Source organism: Staurois parvus, unplaced genomic scaffold (assembly GCF_062004578.1).
Source record: "Staurois parvus isolate SC_StPar_1 unplaced genomic scaffold, SC_StPar_1.0 ptg000952l, whole genome shotgun sequence".
Taxonomy (NCBI): Eukaryota; Metazoa; Chordata; class Amphibia; order Anura; family Ranidae; genus Staurois; species Staurois parvus.
Window position 1 is genome coordinate 813463 of NW_028318748.1, and position 21196 is coordinate 834658.

Consider the following 21196-nt stretch of genomic DNA (forward strand, 5'->3'; position numbering starts at 1 on the left):
GGTATTTACCTATTGTCTATAATTTTTGTGTATTAAAGCATAATTTTTGGGAATTATTCTGAGTATCGCATTCTGTCCATGATGTAACCACTTTTTTGTGAATCTCTTTTCACAGCCCCCCCTTTTTTGTATGCATATGTTTTGGTTACTGAGCAGAAACCATATATTGGGTGATACAGTATATTTATGAACCTCTACCCTTCCTTATTCTTTATTCCCGAGTGTAGCTCGGGGTTATCGCTTCTGGTACTGAAACGTTATCCCAAGCTACACTCGAGAATACCGCCAGGGAGGTTAAGCTTTTATTACGATTTGTGTCCCTACTGGGGAGATTCACCCTCTCTATTTCTCCTGGAGAATCATTGTTGAAAAGACAGAAAAAGGTTGTCAGCAGAGCAAGAGGTAAGCGGTAATCTTCCAATGGGGACACCTGTTTTGGTGACGGCTCTCTAAGAGGGAAATTTCTGTCACTTCCTGCTGTATCTCTGGAACAGGAAGTAAAGGAAAATATTTCCAATGGGACACAGTAAAAAAACCTGACGGGTTTTAACCATTTTCTACTCTGCTGTGTGCTGCTGTAAGCATTGGATACTTGTTTAGAACAGGCATGTTCCTCCTCATCTGTCGTTCTCGAGGAGATGTATGCTTTCTTAGGATCAAGTAGTCACATAAGGCTGTTTTCAACTGGTCTGAGCAGACTGAGACCCTTTTACTGAGAGAGTAAAGCAGAATTGTGCAGCAATACTATGTGAGAAGTGCTACCTGCATATGTGTGTAACCCACTGAAATGTTACTACTTGCAATATACAAGTGGACATTAGATGGCGGTGGCCTGCTATTCAGGGTTACTTGCACTGATAGAACAGCCCTCTGGAACTTGTATTTCTGAACAGCAGGACTTGGATGATAAGTAAGGAGTGCCTAGGACTACTTTTGCCAGGAGAGGTAGCGTGTGGGCGGGGCACACATAAATAGCAAAGTCCGGGAGAATTGGCCAGGAGAGTGCGGAGGGGGATTGAAGAAGAGGGAGGTGTGCTGTTGGTTGAAGTGCTGAACTAGGCCGTGGAGCCAGGATTGGAGAGAGCGGAAAGAAATCACTGACTGCCCGGTCTGCCAGGCAGCCAAGCAGGCCACTCTGACAGCAGGAGACGAAGTGGAACACCAAGTCTGAACCAAAGGGCCGTGGACTGTCTCTGTCCATCGAGAAAGATGGATCGTGGCAATCCGCTGAACCACATTGATTAGGTAAGAAAGACCCATGCATCCACTAACAAAGTGAACATTAACAGTTTGCTGTGCTGACAAATACACAGCAGCATGCTACTGCTGGCAGGAGAGAGACCTGTGTTTACACACTGGTCTCTCCGCTATCAGTGCTACTCATTGGTCCCCAGGTGGCAGTAGGGAATCTCTGGCCGGGACACGGTGATTGACATCTGTAGCTGCCAATGGTGGCACGGGTAGGGTGGCGTGCGCACGCACCCCCTACCCGGAAATGCAAATCACATATAATATATATACGTGATTTTGAGCATCCCTGCCGCCCTGTAGCAATAATTCTATCATAGGGCGGCTGGCAAGCGGTTAAAGAGAAACTTTCTCCTCCCCCATGCTACTTTTTAAATCCCCTCTTAACTTTTTTTTGCAGGGTTGTCCCCAAAATATACTTACATGTCCAGCAAATCAAGCGTTGACTTGCTCTCCTGGTCCCACACCACCACCTTCTTTGATTATGTCTTTGGGAGCTGGCTCTCACTTCCGGGTGCTTGCAGCTGGCTCTGATGACATGCCGCCGTGCAAGCGCAGTGTGTTCTAGATATCGCCAAAGCTTCCTAGGTTCCATGACATGGGTATCCCAGGAGTCTGCTGGCAGCTGTGGCTATGTTATTTTTGCCTATGTGAAAAATGCAGACGCATTGGCTGGGCACCACAAAAAAGGTGTTAAAAACTAGATGACAAGAGAAAAGGACAAGGGGCAAGGGAAGAGAAAGGGATACAACAGTATTATTGTAAACATTTAAATTGTGTATACATCCTTAAGCCGGCCATAGACAGTTCGAATCTTGGCAGTGGCTGTCCGAGATTTGAACCATGTATGGGCAGGCTAAATGTTTGATCAGTTGATCGACTGATCAACTTGGATACAACCAGCCTGTCAGGGTTTACATGTGATTATTGCTAGCAGCTATTATAGCCGACAGCAGTAATCAGTGTGTTCTCCCGCCAGGGGCAGTTCCCCCCGCCCGCACACTGGGAGAACACAAAGGCTCGTGGTTACAGGAAAGAAAATCGCTTCATCTATGGCTGGCTTTAGGTTCATTCGGTCTTTGTTGCAATGAACAAAGCAAGGGTCCCAGCTATACTTTGATGGTTGTAGAGAGATAAGGGCTCGGTGGTATAGCAGGTAGGCAAAAGATAGTACTTCATGGAAAAAAGTAGTCTCTTTGTCAACCCAAATTTACTTACCAACAGGTAAAAAGGAAAGAAATGAAGAAGAATAGGGCAGGATGGTGGCAGGATGGTTATAGGATGGGTAAAAGAGGGGTAGAGCCTTCCGGTGTTAGAATACTGATTTGATCTGAAGCCGGAGATATGGATCTAAGTAATGAATGGAACATGTACCCAGGAGCCCATACAGTATGAAGTTTTTCTAGATCATTACATATTAAAACATATCCACTTCTAAAATAAAAAAAAGAAAAAAGACTATATACTCCCTTTCACATGAAAAGCTAATTACATCTGATTGTTCCATCCCCGCTATGGTATTGCCTCACAAACATTTTCTATCCCAGGTAGTCATCCTCTCAGTAGACAGTAAACAATGCAGGCAATGATGGCCACAGTACAAACACACAGAAGGTATCGGCTGGCTTCAGGCACAATCCGTTCACAAAGACTTTAACAACAAAAGAACTCTGCCAATGTATTAAAAAAAAAAAAAAAAAAACCTTGCAGGAAAATTTGTTTGCATTGATTCAGCGTGCCTCAGGGCACTGCGATAGTTTGGTTTCCATCAAAAGCACATCCCTCAGGGTTGAGATGACCCATGACAAACAATACCAACCCTCTGCTTTTGTTACTGCAATGTCCACGAACAGGATCTGTGGCAGTGCTGAGGTGGATGATTCTGATAAATTCTTGTTCATAAATAAATGCAAATGTAAAAAACAGTAAAATAAGCTTCATCAACCCCCAGCACTGTGTACCCTTCCAGGGATGTGTTGGCCCAGACAGAGTAACACAAGTAAAACCGACTTATGTCATCAAAACAGACAGGCAATGGTAAAGTTTATTTTAATTTTGCAATACAAGGTGGGGAAAAAAACGTGACAAAACAATATACAATCTGATTTTTCAATCTCATTTACCAAGACTATGTAATATGAGGACAAACCTTAGCCATACATTCAATTAGCATCAAATCAGACAGACACTTGTACTTTATAATGCCATGACACAGATTCAAACCAGGGCTGCTGCAGCTACAAAGCAGACTACTAACCACTAGACCAGTGGTTCTTAACCTTGTTGGAGGTACTGAACCCCACCAGTTTCATATGCGCATTCACCGAACCCTTCTTAATTGGAAAAATAAAATATGATTTTTAAAATTCAAAACATAGGTATATATTTAGGTATATATTTATACATAGGTGCACAAAATGAACAAAACCGTTAAGAACAAAGAACAAAACCATTAAAACATGATTTTCACACAAAAACAAACATAATAATGAATATTTACTGCACAAATCATATGAGTCGGGTGTGGGTCTTCACCTCCGCCGAATCCGCGAGACTGACTCACCGAACCCCTGGGGTTCGATCGAACCCAGGTTAAGAACCACTGCACTAGACAATCAATTTGTAATCTTCTGAGTTTTAGTCAGATGTGTAATCCATTGCACCACTGACCCCAATGGACTGTGTGACCTAATGGATAAAGTATTCAACTTCAGATTTTAGGATTGAGGTTTGAAGTCCCTTTGTGGTTGTTGCATGTGGTGTTTATGGGATGTTCCCTTGCACTACAAAGCCAATAGTAGATTAAAAAAAGATTGTATAGTGTGTGGTCAGATTTAGATATCCTGTGTCCTACTGTGGTTATTTGTCTAGAAATCAAGTAGCGTTAGGCAAGACTTCAAGGAGTCAGATTAAGTGCCCCATTTTTACAGCAGTGGGCCCAAAGGCCTGTTTACATCATTGCTGCACTACAATGCTTGTAGCAATCTGGGGGAAAAAAAAGATGAAATTGGGCTTCAAAGTGATCCTGTGAGACTTGTAAATAAAGCCAACCTGTTAGAGAAGAGCCTATATACTTCACTTTCTGGAGGCCCTTTCGTTTGCTGCTCCCCAGCTGTTGTAGGTGACACTTCCAGGTGTGTTCCTCTCATTACACGTTGCCAGTCCTCTTGTTGGCTCACATGTCACTACCAAATATTAGGCTTGAAATTAACCCATAAAGTCCAAGCAAAGCTTGTTTTTTTCATTTAATATAGTCTTGAGGAATGATTAGAACCCCTGTTGGGTTTTAGTCAGGTATAAGTATAGCATATTTACATTGTACAATGCTGGACCAATGTAAGTGTGCAATGCAGACAATTCCTAGAGTTCACCTTTAAAAGCAATCCGGTGTTCTTGTTGATGTAGTCAGTGATTGAATTATGCACATTAAATCTACCAAGATAATCGTTTCATTGAATATGGATGTTTGTCCAGATATATTTTCCGTTTTTATGTTACTATAAAATTTCTACAATTTTTATGACTTGATTTATAGTTTCTAATGCTGTGGCAAAAAAAAAAAGTACAATTAATGTATGAAATATATTAAATCTTTAAAAGGGAAGTCAGCACTTAGGTGATGAGTAATTCAAACAGTATGTAATATCCACTTTTGTTTATATCTATAATTGATATGCTTTTTATTGCTGTCTGTGTCCCTCTTGCCAATTTTCCCTCCCTGGATAGCACTGTCGTCTGACAGTGCACTTTTTTTGTGCCTATGGCATATATTTTAGTGCAATAACGGTACAGTGAAGCAGTCCTTTGCATACATGCAGATGTTCGCAGTGGTCAGTGTAGGTCTCTGATGTGGAGATTTTACCTGCGGCCTTGCCCACCGTGGCAAAGCTTCCTGTTTACTTGTATCATTAAAGATGCCGCTCTTTCCCATCTTAGAAAGTCAGGCAAATATTTGATGATGATGATGTCAGCTCCCAATTCCAGAGCAGCTTTGTTAATGAAGAAGAGCCATTATATTTCCCCTACAAAACTGTTAAGATTGGAACCTTGAAACAATACATTTACCAGAGAGAAGAATACGTGAACGCTTAGTACTGAGATGCTGCCGAGGACAGAATGTGCAGATAAAGTGTGTCTTTAAGGTAATACGAGGTTCTAAACCACAAAACAATGGCTCAGAGCCCTGCAAACATCCACACGTCTTGTGGGAGAAGATACCGGTTCAACGTGCAGAAGGCAGATGTTACGGAATTTTAAACTAAAGTTTCAAGGGTGTTTGATAGAGTCGGGAAAAGAATTGCGAGCTTGTGATAATGGGTTGAGCCTCTGAAGCAGTCTCTGCAGGAATCCAACAAGGCCCCCCAGTCACGCCATCGTGGCTGCTATTAGCGATCGGTACCAGAGAGATTTTGCTCTCACACACATCCTGCTGCTTCCCATCGGCTTGATGGAGGAGGTTTATTAAAACTGCAACTTTCTGCATTATTAAGCGCAAAACATAGTCAAGTAATATGCAAGAGATTTCTCTGAGATGGCCAGCAAGAATTATGAGTATTAGACTGACTCAAAGCCTAACCCCACGTTTACTTTTAAATTTTCCTTGAGGCTATTATAAAGCAGCCCAGTTTTTTTTTTAAATATCTCTGACTGCAATGCTCACCTCCTCTCTGAAGCTGTTCCCTGTAGTATTCTACACTATACTTTTCACCACTAAATGTCACCAGTCTCCCAGTTTTAATGGAGCCCAGCATCACTTTACCAAGATGAGTGCATGGTGCCATGGTGCTCTGCACCCACAGTACAATGGTGCAGAGAGCAGCACTTATGTCATTGCATTATCAATGCTCTCTGCATCATTGAGGACCAACCAACTCCGGAGAAGAGGTGAAGAGGAAGAAGCCGCTGCAGCCTATAGATGGCAGTTTGTCTCTGTTTAATACTGTAATTGTGTTATACAGTTATGATATTAAAATAATTACTTTAAGTTTATTTCACTGTTTAGTTTAACATCTCCATTGCATTTCACATGTATATGCATGCCATACAACTATGAATGACACAGAATTTTCATAGGTACTTTGACTGTAAAACGTCAACTGTTACTAAACCCACAACAGTAAAATCAGTCTGTATATGCAGTAAAGCGTGCTTGTTATGCTCACTGTGGAGCCTAAGGGATTAATCCTCTGCATTGTGTAAAAAGGCTGTTTGATTTTGTCTACTCTGATCCTCCCCTTTTTCCAACGTCCCCCTCTTATCTACTGATAAGACATACTGTGGAGACACTGCACATTCTCAGAATGGTGTGTATTGCTAGAGAGTTTTTTTTTTCCTTGGGAGAGTGCATGTGACTAGCACAGGGCCAATCAGCACTGTCCAGACAGAGGTCAGGGGTTTTGCATCCTCCTACAGCAGAATGAAAGCTCCTCCTGAAAGCTTTAACATGTGCTCTGCTGGACACTGATAGAAGTCACAAGACTGCTCTAACTGCTGATGAGAAGAGGTATTTAGCAGTTTATATTTACTAAAATAATTGCACTTCTATGTTCTGTGTATTGTAAGAGACCAGATGTAGTGAATGCAGGGTTCTGGGTATAGTAACACTTTAACCGCTTTCCCGTCGCCCTATAGCAGAAATAGTGCTACAGGGCGGCAGGGGTGCGCAAAATCATGTATATATACCTGATTTTTTAATTCCGGGTAGGGGGCACGCGCGAGCCGCATGTGCGCCCTACCTGCGCTGCCATTGGCAACCTCACCTGTTGATCACTGGGTTGCAGCCGGTGATTCCCCGCTGGCACCTGGCGATCGCTGTGTATCACCAACGGGAGAGAGACCTGTATGTAAACAATACAGATCTCTCCCCTGTCAGCTCGTGAACACTGCTTTGTATGGCTCTGCATAGCAGAACCATACAAAGCCGCGTGCTTACAGTGTAAAGCTCACAAATAGCACACAGTAAAACAGCACACAGTTAACCCTTTGATCGCCCCAGATGTTAACCCCTTCCTGCCAAGTGTCATTAGTACAGTGTCAGTGATTTTGATTAACACTGATCACTGTATTGGTATAACTGGGGATGTCAGTAACAGTTAGTCAGTTCCCCCCCCAGTGTCAGAATGCCAACCGCAGTCCCGCAATATGTCTCTGATCGCCGCAATTACTAGTATAGAAAAAGAAAATCCAGTATCTATACCGCAATTTTAGACGCTATAATGTTCACGTAAACCAATAAATTTACATGTATTGGGACATGTAGCAGAATACATTTTGGCCTAAATTTATGACAAAATTCGTTTTTTTATTTTTTACTGGACATTTATCAGCAAAAAGTCAAAAATATTGTTTTATTCTCAAAATTGGCTGTCTTTTTTTTTTATAGCACAAAAAAATAAAAAACACAGAGGCAATCAAATACCACCGAAAGAAAGCTCTACTTGTGGGAAAAAAGGACATAAATTTCATTTGGGTGCAGCATTGCATGACCGTGCAATTGTCAGTTAAAGTAATGCTGCGCCGTATCGCAAAACTTTGCCTGGTCAAGAAGGGGGGTAAATCCTCTAGAGGGCAAGTGGTTAAGCTGGCTGTGAGATGCTGTACTCTTGCACAACTTGATATACAGTATTTGCTATCACATACCGGTGTGTTGTATGTGTAAGGTGCCTTCATAAGCTCTATACTCTATGTCAGCGTTTTTCAACCACTGTGCCGCGGCACACTAGTGTGCCGTGAGATATTGTCTGGTGTGCCGTGGGAAAAATTCCAATTTCATCTGTAACATGTGGCTTCGGCTCACAAATAGACCAATCATTAGAATCTAATGATTCAGTGGTCGGCAAGCCGCGGCTCGCGAGCCACATGCGGCTCTTTACCCAGTCTAATGCGGCTCTTCTGTGTGCCGGGCGCCTGCTCCCCTCCCTCCTCTCGGTCGGCCGCTCCCCTGCCTCCTCTCGGTTGGCAGCCCCAAAAGTCCGCGCGGACCTTTTAATCCGGCTTGCGGATGTGGCTGTCAGGATGTGTGTAGGCGGGGCAGCGTGCCGAACGTGAGGGGAGGGGAGCTAGGCTCCTCTCACAGTCCGCCCTGAAGACCCGAACGGCGCGGGAAGACAGCGAGAGGAACGCAAAAGGTAAGTGAATTGACACGGGGGACTTGGCTTACTAGAAGGGGGGGGGGGGAATAGTACTGTGGGGGATGAAATACTATATGAGGGATGAATTACTTTATGAGGGATGAAATACTATATGGGGGGATGAAATACTATATGGGGGATGAATTACTATATCAGGGATGAATTACTATATGAGGGATGAAATACTATATGGGGGGATGAAATACTATATGGGGGGATGAAATACTATATGGGGGGATGAATTACTATATGAGGGATGAAATACTATATGGGGGGATGAAATACTATATGAGGGATGAAATACTATATGGGGGATGAATTACTATATGAGGGATGAATTACTGTATGAGGGATGAAATACTATATGGGGGGATGAAATACTATATGAGGGATGAAATACTATATGAGGGGATGAAATACTATATGGGGGGATGAAATACTATATGGGGGATGAAATACTATATGAGGGATGAAATACTATATGAGGGATGAAATACTATATGAGGGATGAATTACTATATGAGGGATGAAATACTATATGGGGGGATGAAATACTATATGGGGGGATGAAATACTATATGGGGGGATGAAATACTATATGAGGGATGAATTACTATGGGGGATGAATTACTATATGGAGGATGAATTACTATATGGGGGATTAATTACTATGCTTACTATGGGGGAATATTACTATACTTACTATGGATGACACATACACATCATTCATCTACTCTTGGTCCGGCCCCCGGGTCCAATTATAAAATACTTTATTATTTCATAATAAAGTAATTATAAAATAATTTCTTTGTGTTTGATTCCTATTCAAGAGAATTACTTTATATATAGTCAATATAGGCACAGAGGTAAATTTTTTTAACATTTTCTAATGGTGGTGTGCCTCGTGATTTTTTTCATGAAAAAAGTGTGCCTTTGCACAAAAAAGGTTGAAAAACACTGCTCTATGTAACCTATCTATTCTTCTATGGCAACAAACAAAATTATGTGTATAGCAAATGAATATAATATATATATATATAATATAATTTTAATAAGTTTAAGTTATTAATTTAAAAATGAAAAATATATATACAGTATAAACTTTTTAACTTTTTTAAAAATTAATTAATATTAATACTATAATTGTATAACACAAATACAGTATTAAACAGGGACACACTGCCATGTATAGGCTGCAGGGTCTTCTTCCTTTTCACCTCTTCTCCGGAGTTGGCTGATCCTCAATGATGAAGACAGCATATATAGTTCAACATTTTTGGATATTATATATATTTGTGTACCAAGTGTACGAAGCCTGTATGATGTACCACGTGAAATTCTAAATGCTAAATGTGGCTTTGTCTTTTTGGCTTCACTGAACTCTGAGCTCAAAAGACTTAACAAAGCTCATTCTTACTGAGCTCAGATAAACTAATTGTGTAAGTAGATGTCAAGAATTGCATCAGTAGATGCCTCATATGTTGGCTTGTTGCTCCTGTTTTGCACTGCTCTGCTGTATGGCAAAATTAATAAATCTCCCCAAACAGTAGTGTATTAGTAAATAATCACTGCTTAAAAAATGTAATTACTGCATGTTAGAACATTGCACAATAAATTAAACAATTGTGGCTTCATTTGCCTTAAGTGCATCAAAAGTAGAAGTAGGTAACTTGTCATATTTTTCACAAGCGCAGGAAAGCAGATGCATATTTGCTAAATGACAAATTTCAATGTAAAGAAAAACATCTTTTTTTTTCAATCAAGTCATGCTTGGCCTGTCAATTTTTGTAAAATGCTGCCCTCTGGTGTTCTTTTCTATACAATAGGATTTTCTTTTTTTTTTACCTGGTAGATGTGCCTCAGGAGTCGTTCGGTTTGATTCTGTGATTTGCAGAGACCTGAATGCTGAACCCCCCAGGTTTGTTTCTGGCTTGTATTGTTGGTGCCTTCACTATTATGCCTGCAAAACACCAACTCATGTTATTATGTGCTGTCTGCACCAATTTACATCAAAGACCATTCTGTCCAGGAACTGTGTTTTAACCGTCTCTAAATGAATCAGAAAATCAGGTTGCGTATTTAAAGGTTCCGTGTTCTGGGAAACATGTTTGCAGCAGATACCTCACAGTAAAATAATAATGGAGTCCTCTGGCTCTCGATCTTAAATTAAATCTGTCATGAATGTAAAGGTATAAAAGAAACATAAAAGCCAACAAGTGTCATTATTTCCAAATATATTATATGGCCAAAAGTATGTGAAGCTTCTCAAATGACTAAGTTCAGGTGTCTCCAGTGAAGGATACTTCTAATACTACAGAATACAAAGACATTGTAGACAATTGAGCTCTTCCAAGCTTGTGGTAACAGTTTGGTGAAGGCCCTTTTCTGTTCCAACCAGGGGCGGACTGACCATTTGGAAACTTGGGCACTGCCCGAGGGCCCGGGGTCAGTAGGGGGCCCATAAGATGCCCCTGGTACCTTTTTCAAAGGCTTTTTTGAGTTTGGGCAAGGACACAGGGGCCCCATGATCCCCAAGAGTTGTCAGTCTGCCCCTGGTTCCAACATGACTGTACCCCAGTGTACAAAGCCAGTTTGATAAAGAAATGGTCTAGCCAGTTTGGTGTGGAGAAACTCGAATGTCCTGTGCAGAGCCCTGACCCCAACCCTACTGAACACCTTTGGGGTGAATTGGCATATGGATTGTGAGCCAGGTCTTTTTTTTTTTGGTGCCCAATACGGGGGCCAATGTGTGAGCCATGTCTTCTCATCCAGCATCGGTACCTGATCTCACAAATGGTCACCAATTCCCACAAGCAGCCTCCAAAATCTTGTGGAAAGTCTTTCCAGAAGAGTGCAGGATGTTATAGCCACAAATGGGGGAAACTCCATAATAAAGCAGAACTTCACTCTCTCAATCAACACTCACTAATTGTAATCATTGTGTTGCTAGCCTTAGTAAATAGATAGGAAAGTATATCATATTTATTTGTTTTAAACTTTTATTCAGTTACTTACTGGTTTCTTACCTAGGCAAATGGTGCCATACATCCCAGGAGTCTTCAGGAGAGGAGGAGGGATTTTTGCAGCTAAGCACAACCTCCTGCCTGCATTCCTGAGCTAAGGGCAGACAGATTCCAGGAAGTAAATGCTATTTGAATCATCTGCTCTTAGTCAAGATAGCTACAGCTAGAAATGCTAAGGGGGGTAATTTTCAAAGTGATTTCTCAGCAAAGTGTAGCATGGAGACATGAATGGATGGGGAAGTTCCTTAGAATATTAAAAATGAATTGAAAAGCATTTTTGATTTGAGGTGCTCAGATGCAGAGTAGTTCTGTTTTAATGGCCATGATTTTGGAATGGGACGTCCAACAAGCTCACATAGTTGTGATGGTCAGGTGTCCACACAGTTTTCAGCATGTAGTCTCCTAGATTGTAAGCTCCAAGGAGCAGGGCCCTCAATTCCCTCTTGTATTGAACTGTATTGTTACTGTATTGTCTCCCACTATAATGTAAAGTGCTGAGCAAACCGTTGGCGCTATATAAATCCTGTATAATAATAATAGCGTACTTCTCCTAAGCACCCAGTAGCACCTAAACTCTGTATGTAAATATCATTTTTCAGCTCAGTACAACATAAGCAGCTTACTGACTTATAAAGAACACATTACAGGAGAGGTTCATCTTCACTTTGGAGGTACCAGGTAAAAGGAGCCAGGAAACGTGTTGGGGAAATCTTGCCACTGGAGTGTCCATGACATGCAGAATGCCAGCAAGAGACTGGGGGCAGCCCTAGGGACAAGGACAGTACTTCTGTAAAAAAAAGGTTTTTTTACTTTAATAAGGGCTGGCCTACCTCAGAAAGTTGCAAAGGATTATAAATAAATGTATAGATAGAAATTTTCTTTAGAAAGCCAAGGGGCATTAGCACTTCCTACAAGATCAGTACAGAAATGGCATCTTCCTGTAATCACTTATTTCTTGATAAAAAGGCAATTTAAATGCAACTGTGGATGGAGTAGAGAAGGCTTAGAACCTCTGTAAAGTTTTTATTGTTGCCAATGTCCCAATCAGAGAAATCTCCCTGCACTGAGAAATACTACAGGAAGTGGATATCTCCCTAGAGTGAAGGAAAACACTATTCTTTGCAGTTCTCAGAAGAAAACCTGTTAGGGACAGGGGCGGACTGACCATTCGAGCACTCGGGCACTGCCCGAGGGCCCGGGGTCAGCAGGGGGCCCCATGAACTGCCCCTAGTACCTTTTATAGGCTTTTTTGGGTGTGCTTTGAGTGTGGGCAAGGACACAGGGGCCCCAGGATCCCCTATTGCCTGGGGGCCCCATGAGTTGTCAGTCCGCCCCTGGTTAGGAGTTATACACAAAGCACACCAAGGTTCAAGGAAGAATACACATTACTCTTGTATTTAGACAATATTTTCTTATCCCGAAGACCAGATTTATAAGCCCTGGTGCACACTCGTGCGACTTGTCATGTGACTTGACAGTTCAAAGTTGCATGACAAGTCGCACCCCATTTGTCGCAATGGAACCATTCAAATGGCTGCAAATTAAGTTGCAGCAGCTTTGAAAAGTTTTACTGTACTATTTTTGTGTGATTCCATTGCGGCTTGCATTAGCATCAGTGCGATTTTAATCTGCGATTTCATTGCGGCTTGTGACTTCATTAAACAGATGCTACTGCAAGCTGCAATGAAATTGCACATTAAAATCGCACTGACTGATGGCTTTGAAATCGCGCGGAAGTAGCATGACTTCAAGGTTCACTGGTGTGAACCCGGGCTAGGAGTGACATAGTATGGTTAACAGTGCAGATAAACTTTATCTGTCACAGTACTCATGTAAAAACATCCAACATGTTTCAGAGGTATTCCAAGGGGCACCTTTCATCAGGGCTACCAGCGACTAGAATAGACCTTGTGCTGTAATCAAATGTTACCACACAGTTCTTTCAAATTTCGTTTTTCCAGAAATTATTATCCAGTCCAGCATCCTTGAGCCCTGAAAAAGAGAGCTCCTTGGAACCCCTGAAACACAGTATTTTACACGATTACTATGACACACTAAAGTGATTCTAAAAGTTGTAATTTAAGAAAAATAAAAAATAACAAACAAGTTATACTTACCTGCTCTGTGCAATGGTTTGGAGTCCCCTGCTGGCGGTCCTGGCTCCTCCCCCATTAGGTGCCCCAGCAGCAAGCCTCTTGCTATGGGGGCACAAGAGCAGGCTTGCTCCTGAACTGCGCTCCTGTGAATGGGCATGGTCTAATTGCACACAGAGTGCAGCTCACCCCCACCCTTAATCTCTTCTCATGGGCTCACTGGCTGTGATTGACAGCAGCGGGAGCCAATGACTTCTGCTGCTGTGTGAGCCAATGAGGAGAGAGAGACCTGGGAAAGAAGCGGTTCTCATGCACATCACTGGATCAACATGGAACTCAGGTAAGTATAAGGGAGGACTGAGGGGGGAACTGCATCCAGAAGGCTTTTTACCTTAATGCATAGAATGTGTTAGAGTAGAAAACCTTCTGCCTTTAGAACCACTTTAACTTTATCTGGATTATAGGCCATACATTGCCACTCTCATGTTCTACACACCTTGAGCAATAAAACGTGTCAGAGGTTTTACCCCTTCGTCACTTTTTCCAAACCTAGATGAAAGGGTTTGGTTGGTGCTCTGCTTTATATATCAGTTCTCATTTTCTTTGATATAAAGCTACATGAAAGTTAGCAGGTTGTTTGTGGCAATACCTCCCCTTTCCTTTGTTCTAGTGTTTACAAACGAATGTCGGTTTAGTGTAGAGACATTGAAGGGGAGCCAGGTTGCTCAGGAAACTCAATAAACAAAATGTTAAGTCCACAGTAGTCATGTCACATCATAAATGTGATTTAATCCCGGATAATAAAATTTATCAAGCATAAAATCAACTGCGGAGGTATGATAGCTGCTAGTGCACAATTTCCATTGCTAGGAATGAGATGGTGGGTCTAGGTAAGGACACCTCGCAATCTGCGGCCCTGTTTTGACAACAGGCAATAAAAGCAGCGTAGACAGATTTAGAGTCTGCCTCGCAGGCATATTTACGCATTTCAGTAAAAAGCGGCCTATACAGCTACAGGGGATTTGTAATTAGGAAAATCTCATTAATGCTCTTTTTTACATTTTTTTTTTTTAAATGACACATTTGTCAATGCATTCTGATTAATTATTTGCATAATCATTGCAACATTATACTGACTTTTTCCTTTTTTTTTTGCAGAGGAGTACATTTATGCCTCAAAGGGAACATACTCAAATTACTAGTGACCTCTGGTGTGCAGGGGCCAGTGTTCTCCTGACAAACAGATTCACAAATAAGTATGCATAGATACCTGAGTACATAGGTACAAGGACTGATTGTGTCAGTTCAGGGAAGCTGTTGTGGTTTTTTTGGCAATCTGATTTTAAATTGTTTCTGAAAGTTTATAAACTAGTGTAAAGTTTTTTGGGGGTTCTTTTAGGGAAAGGTGTGTCCCACTTGGGAGATTCCCATATCACTTCCTCTTCTGTACACGTAACAGCAAGTAAGAGGAAATCTCTCCAGAGTAATGAGCAAATGCCCCCTTAGATTACTCTTACTGGAACAAATGTTCCTATTGAATGATTTCTGTTTTATTCTTGTGTAAAGATCTACTGTTACCTGCTACCCCTGTGGTCTGGTTTAGGAAACCAGGAAGGAGGAAGTAAAGGGAGAGAGAAAGTTTGTGCCACATGTCTTGTCCAGGGTAGTTGCTTCTGTTGTATTTTCATCCAGGCAGAAGGGACTATTATATGCCTGTTGATCCTGCACAAGCCGACAAAGCTGCACTGAATGCTCAAACAAGCCTTTCCTGAGGTATCTGTGTGGACTATAGTACACCTCCCCATGGACAGAAAGTGTGTTACTCTCAGAATCACCAGTGCCAGATAGCCAAACCGGATAGCGTATGTACTCTCCAGCGCCTCAGGATATGCACAGCCAAAAGGGAAGCCAAGGGTACCAGGACAGCGACAACCAAAAGGAAATGTTCCAGGGGTGCAGCCCTCCTCAGACGGGGAAATCAGCCACTGGATAGAGAGAAAACAGGTGGCGCACACACCTAGTGCATTATCCAAGGTTTATTGTAGGAATTAAATCATAAAAACATACTCACAGACGAAGCATGTATCTAAAAAGCATAGAAAAATGACAATGGCCACAACGGCGAGCAAGGTGTTCTCACAGTCAGTGCGGTCAAATGGCTGACGCGTTTCGGGGACGAATCCCTTTCCTCAGAGCTGATGACCAACCTCTGATGCTGATGCACGATGAATGGAAAGTAAAGTAAGAGCCCTGCTGTTGATCATGTTCCAGGCCGGTTGGATAGGGATTGGAGGGTCTCCTTATCACCGCAGATCTTGCCTTCAGGTCTCCGACACAAAGACAGATGCCGCATTATCATCAGAGGTCCTCTCCTGGGTGGAGGCACTGCCAACTTTATTTTCAAACCCATTCTTCAATTTAGCGAAGGTTTTGGTTTCTTATTTATCTACAGTTTTAGTGCAATATCGTGTTTGGGGAGGACCATTTCTCATAACCCCTCCCAAAAGAGGGCTACACCTGTTTTTGTGATGCCTCACAATTTTGGATCTCCTATCACTTTCTGTGCCACTTACACTGGTTACAGGACAAATAGAAAACAGAAAAGAAAGTAGAAAGGTGAATCTCCCTAGTGGGGACATATAGGAAGAAAAACCTGACATGGGTTCTAACTTCTATACTACACTATCCAAAACTAAAGAAAAAGCTTTAGGACATTAAATATAGTGCGCATACATAATACTCAGTTTGCAGAGTACGCACTGCTGGCACGCTTTCTGACTCTCCACAGTCTGGAAATTCAAGTCCATCTTTACTAGAAGGGGGGGGGGGGCGGCAATGCAATCACTGTATAAGCTTCTAAGCTGCTCATTGATTTTCATTCAGCCAAGGGGGCGGAAAAAAACCCAGAGGATTCCTCCATCCACACAAGTGCGGTAGATGGAAGAATTCTGTCTGCTGTGCCATTGTATCCTGACAGAGGGACTTCTCTGCTGTCAGAATACACGCTGATCAGTGGCTGCAGCCACTGACCATCAAAGTTTTACAACATTTTGCGTTTGACAGAAGTCGATTGTTAGGTCAACTTCTGTCAAGCAGGAATGGCAATATATGGATCGAAATTCGCCTGGTTCCTGCTGAACCGGCCAAACGTTCGTCCATCTATGGCAAGCTTTACATAGTGATCTCATAGCTTGGTTTATAAAGGTTTAGGGTTAGAGTTAAGCTGGCTATATAATAGATTTTCAAAGTAATGTTCATACGATTTTTCTTTGTACATTTGATGATTGGATGAATGTCATTTGAAAATACTTCAAAATTTTGTTTGCTTTTAACATATGAAGTTGGAATAAATGTCATTTTGCAAAAAAAAAAAAAAAAAAAAACACAATCACTGTTTGAAATTCATTAATTTGAAAAAAAAGGTTTTACCCTGCCCCTTTATGTTTCCTTGTCACTGAGGTTGAAAATGAATGTTGATTTGACCTCACAATGGGAAAACCAAATAAAAGTTATTACAATAAAAAATTGAGTTAGAAAATCTAGTAGCCAATAGTTGGCTTTAGGACTAGTAATAGGGTTAGCATTTCTCTATAACCTAATACCTGATGTCATAATCACATGGCTTTTGTTGATAAAGCAATGTCAGTAACATGGCTTTGCTTATCAACAAAGGCATTGATTACCATTAGAGATGAGCGAATCGAACATGGCGAAGTGGAATTCGTTTCGAAGATCAGGAAAAATTCGATTCACGCCGAATCCAAAAATTAGCAAACTTCGGATGCACGAATCGAATTTTCCCAAAAATGGCGGCGACATGTGTGGCGACGGAGCGGGGATCTCTGGGAAGGCGCGCAGACAAGGTGCGCTGACCCATAATGCATTCATTCATGACATGTGATCGCATTAGCCAATCAGCAGCCAGCCAGCCAGCACTGTGTAATGGTGGAGCTATAAATTGCGGCCATCTTACAATTCTCCATTAGCCTCCGGTCATTCAAGAGAGACAGACCTCTGTGTATTAGGGACAGAGTTAGGGCCACAGAGACTTTAGGGCCACAGAATCGTTACTTAGGGACACAGAATCGTTACTTAGGGACACAGAATCGTTACTCAGGGACACAGAATTGTTACTCAGGGACACAGAATTGTTACTCAGGGACACAAAATCGTTACTCAGGGACAGACACAGAATTGTTACTCAGGGACACAGAATTGTTACTGAGGGACACAGAATCGTTACTCAGGGACACAGAATTGTTACTCAGGGACACAGAATTGTTACTGAGGGACACAGAATCGTTACTCAGGGACACAGAATTGTTACTCAGGAACACAGAATCGTTACTCAGGGACACAGAATTGTTACTCAGGGACACAGAATTGTTACTCAGGGACACAGAATTGTTACTCAGGGACAGACACAGAATTGTTACTCAGGGACACAGAATTGTTACTCAGGGACACAGAATTGTTACTGAGGGACACAGAATCGTTACTCAGGGACACAGAATTGTTACTCAGGCACACAGAATTGTTACTCAGGGACAGACACAGAATTGTTACTCAGGGACACAGAATTGTTACTCAGGGACACAGAATTGTTACTGAGGGACACAGAATCGTTACTCAGGGACACAGAATTGTTACTCAGCGACACAGAATTGTTACTCAGGGACAGACACAGAATTGTTACTCAGGGACACAGAATTGTTACTCAGGGACACAGAATCGTTACTGAGGGACACAGAATCGTTACTCAGGGACACAGAATTGTTACTGAGGGACACAGAATTGTTACTCAGGGACACAGAATCGTTACTGAGGGACACAGAATCGTTACTCAGGGACACAGAATCGTTACTCAGGGACACAGAATCGTTACTCAGGGACACAGAATCGTTACTCAGGGACACAGAATCGTTACTGAGGGACACAGAATCGTTACTCAGGGACACAGAATCGTTACTCAGGGACACAGAATCGTTACTGAGGGACACAGAATCGTTACTGAGGGACACAGAATCGTTACTCAGGGACACAGAATTGTTACTCAGGGACACAGAATTGTTACTCAGGGACACAGAATTGTTACTGAGGGACACAGAATTGTTACTCAGGGACACAGAATCGTTACTCAGGGACACAGAATTGTTACTCAGGGACACAGAATTGTTACTCAGGGACACAGAATCGTTGAATTAAAGAGTATGTCAGACAACACGCAGAGGAGTGGCAGAGGAGGCAATGTTTCAGGAGCGAGCAGACGTGGCAGCAGAGGAAGGGGTCGAGGCAGCACTAGTCGCAGCCAGAGGCCAGTGCTCCCGGTGTCATCCAGCGGTCGTGTCTCCACCTACAACCCTGCCGTCATCGATTGGTTGGCTCGGTCGTCTTCCTCTTCCCAGGTCACCTCTGACACCTACAGCCAACGGTCGGTGGGTACGTCAGACACAACCGTTAGTTGGCATGGCCCGGGAGCAAGCCCACTGAAATCACGTGTCCTCTACCTCCCCTGTCCTTTGGTGTTCCCTCACCAAGCGAAGTATCGCATGCTGTGGGCTCAGCCCCACTGTACAGTGAGGAAGAGCTAACAGAGGGCGGTCAGGAACGGGGGGAGACATCCGCCTCTTCAGCAGCCAGGCGAAGAAGTAGTGGCGAGGAGAGTGGCTCGGTAGCCGGTCTAGAGACAGGTCTGTCTCCTGACCCACACGCAGCCGAGGGGGCTAGTAGTGAGGCGGAGACCCTAATTGATGATGATGAGGCTGATCGCACTTGGCAGCCTCGTCGTCATCAGGCTATTGCTTCCGCATCATCAGGAGAAGAGGGTGCCAGCTTGGCAGCGAGCAAAACAGTCGGTGGGTTGCCCAGGAGGCAGCAGGGTCGCAGCAGTGTCAGTGGAGGCAAACGGCCACAGAGTAGAGCACCAGCTCCACTGCAGCCTACCACCACCGCCAGTAGTGGTGCCGGTGTGCACGGAGGAAGTAGCAGTCAGCCAGTGAGGAGTAGCGGGGGCAAAGTTTCCTACTCGGCGGTGTGGCAATTTTTCGTCAAGCCGCCCGAGGAAGTAAACGTAGCCGTACGTCGACTATGTGGCCAGAAAGTCAAGCGTGGCCAGGGGGCCCATGTTGGGACTACAGCGTTGCGTCAGCATATGCAGCGTCGCCATTCGGTGGCCTGGGAAAACCGTGATAAAGATACGGCGGTTCTGCCTGCCCCAGCCCCCGCTCCATCACCCGCTCCGTTACTTGCTCCGTCACCCGACGTCAATCGCCCTCTATCAGCCAGTCAAGGCTCCAACACCTCTGCTGAGGGGAGTTGTCGCTCGTTGGCATCTTCCGCTCGTTCAGATGCTCCTTCTCCTGCTACTCCTCTTCACGGATTCCGTCAGCAGTCCTTCTTGGAATCCGTTTCCAAGAGACAACAGTTTGCGAGCACGCACCCGACGGTGCAGAAGCTGAACGTCCTCCTGTCCAAGTTGCTGGTGCTGCAGTCCCTCCCTTTCCAAGTGGTGGACTCAGCACCTTTCCGAGAAATGATGGCTTGTGCCGCGCCGCGGTGGAGAGTGCCAAGCCGGCATTTCTTCGCCAAAAAGGCAGTGCCAGCCCTGCATTCACATGTAGAAGAGATGGTGGGCCAGTCTTTGAGCATGTCGGTCTCTGCCAAAGTGCACGGCAGCGCCGACGTGTGGAGCTGTAACTACGGTCAGGGACAGTACATGTCATTTACGGCCCACTGGGTGAACGTGGTGCCGGCACAGCCGCACCAGCAACTTGGACAGGTCACGCCGCTTTTGCCTCCATGTTTGCACGTCCTTGGTCCAGCAAAGATGTCCGCCTCTACCACCTCTTCTTCCGCCGTGTCCTCAGCCGCCACCCCCGTGCCAAGTCCCATTACCCGACCGGCATATCACATGTGCAGGGCGCAACGGTGTCACGCTGTGCTGCACCTGGTATGCCTTGGCGAACGTAGTCACACAGGGGAGGAACTTCTCAGTGTAATGAACAGAGAAATCGACAGATGGCTGTCTCCGCGCAAACTGAAAATCGGAACCATGTTGACCGACAATGGAAAGAACATGGTGTCTGCTCTGCGTCAAGGAAGGTTGTGCCATGCGCCATGCATGGCTCACGTGTTCAATCTGGTTGTCAAGCGGTTCCTAAAATCCACCATCCCACTGCAAGACATCCTTAAAATGTCACGTAAACTTTGCATACATTTCAGCCATTCCTACACCGCAAAGCACACCCTCCTTGAGCTGCAGCGGCAGAACGGAATTCCACAGCATCGCCTGATCTGCGACGTTGCAACAAGGTGGAATTCAACCCTACATATGTTAGACCGCCTTTACGAACAGCGAAAGGCCATCACCGATTTCCTGATGTTACAAGCGGATAAAGGTACTCCCCTGTGTAACTTAGATGTCAGCCATTGGCAGCTCATGCGTGACATCTGCCGCTTGCTCAGGCCCTTTGAGGAGGCCACGCTATTCGTGAGTCGGCAGGACTATGGGATGAACGACGTCATTCCTCTGTTGCACGTCCTGGAACAAATGCTGTTAACAATGGCTGGTCAGGGTGCGGTAGACGTGGCGCACAGATCTCAACGCCACATGACCCCTGTGGGGGCAGGACAGGAAGAAGAGGAGGAGGTAGAGGAGGACATTGGTGCTCAGGAATTATTGAGTGAAATGGGTGGTTTTTCC

General features: G+C 43.8%; 1 long non-coding RNA gene across 1 annotated transcript in view; it reads right to left on the reverse strand.

Annotated features, from left to right (window-relative positions):
* The window catches only part of LOC149441738 (uncharacterized), a 69617-nt gene that overhangs the window by 19469 nt on the left and 28952 nt on the right, over window positions 1-21196 (reverse strand). The window contains exon 2 of the long non-coding RNA XR_016307300.1: window positions 10224-10338. This is a non-coding gene — a long non-coding RNA (uncharacterized LOC149441738). The remainder of the gene's footprint in view (window positions 1-10223; window positions 10339-21196) is intronic.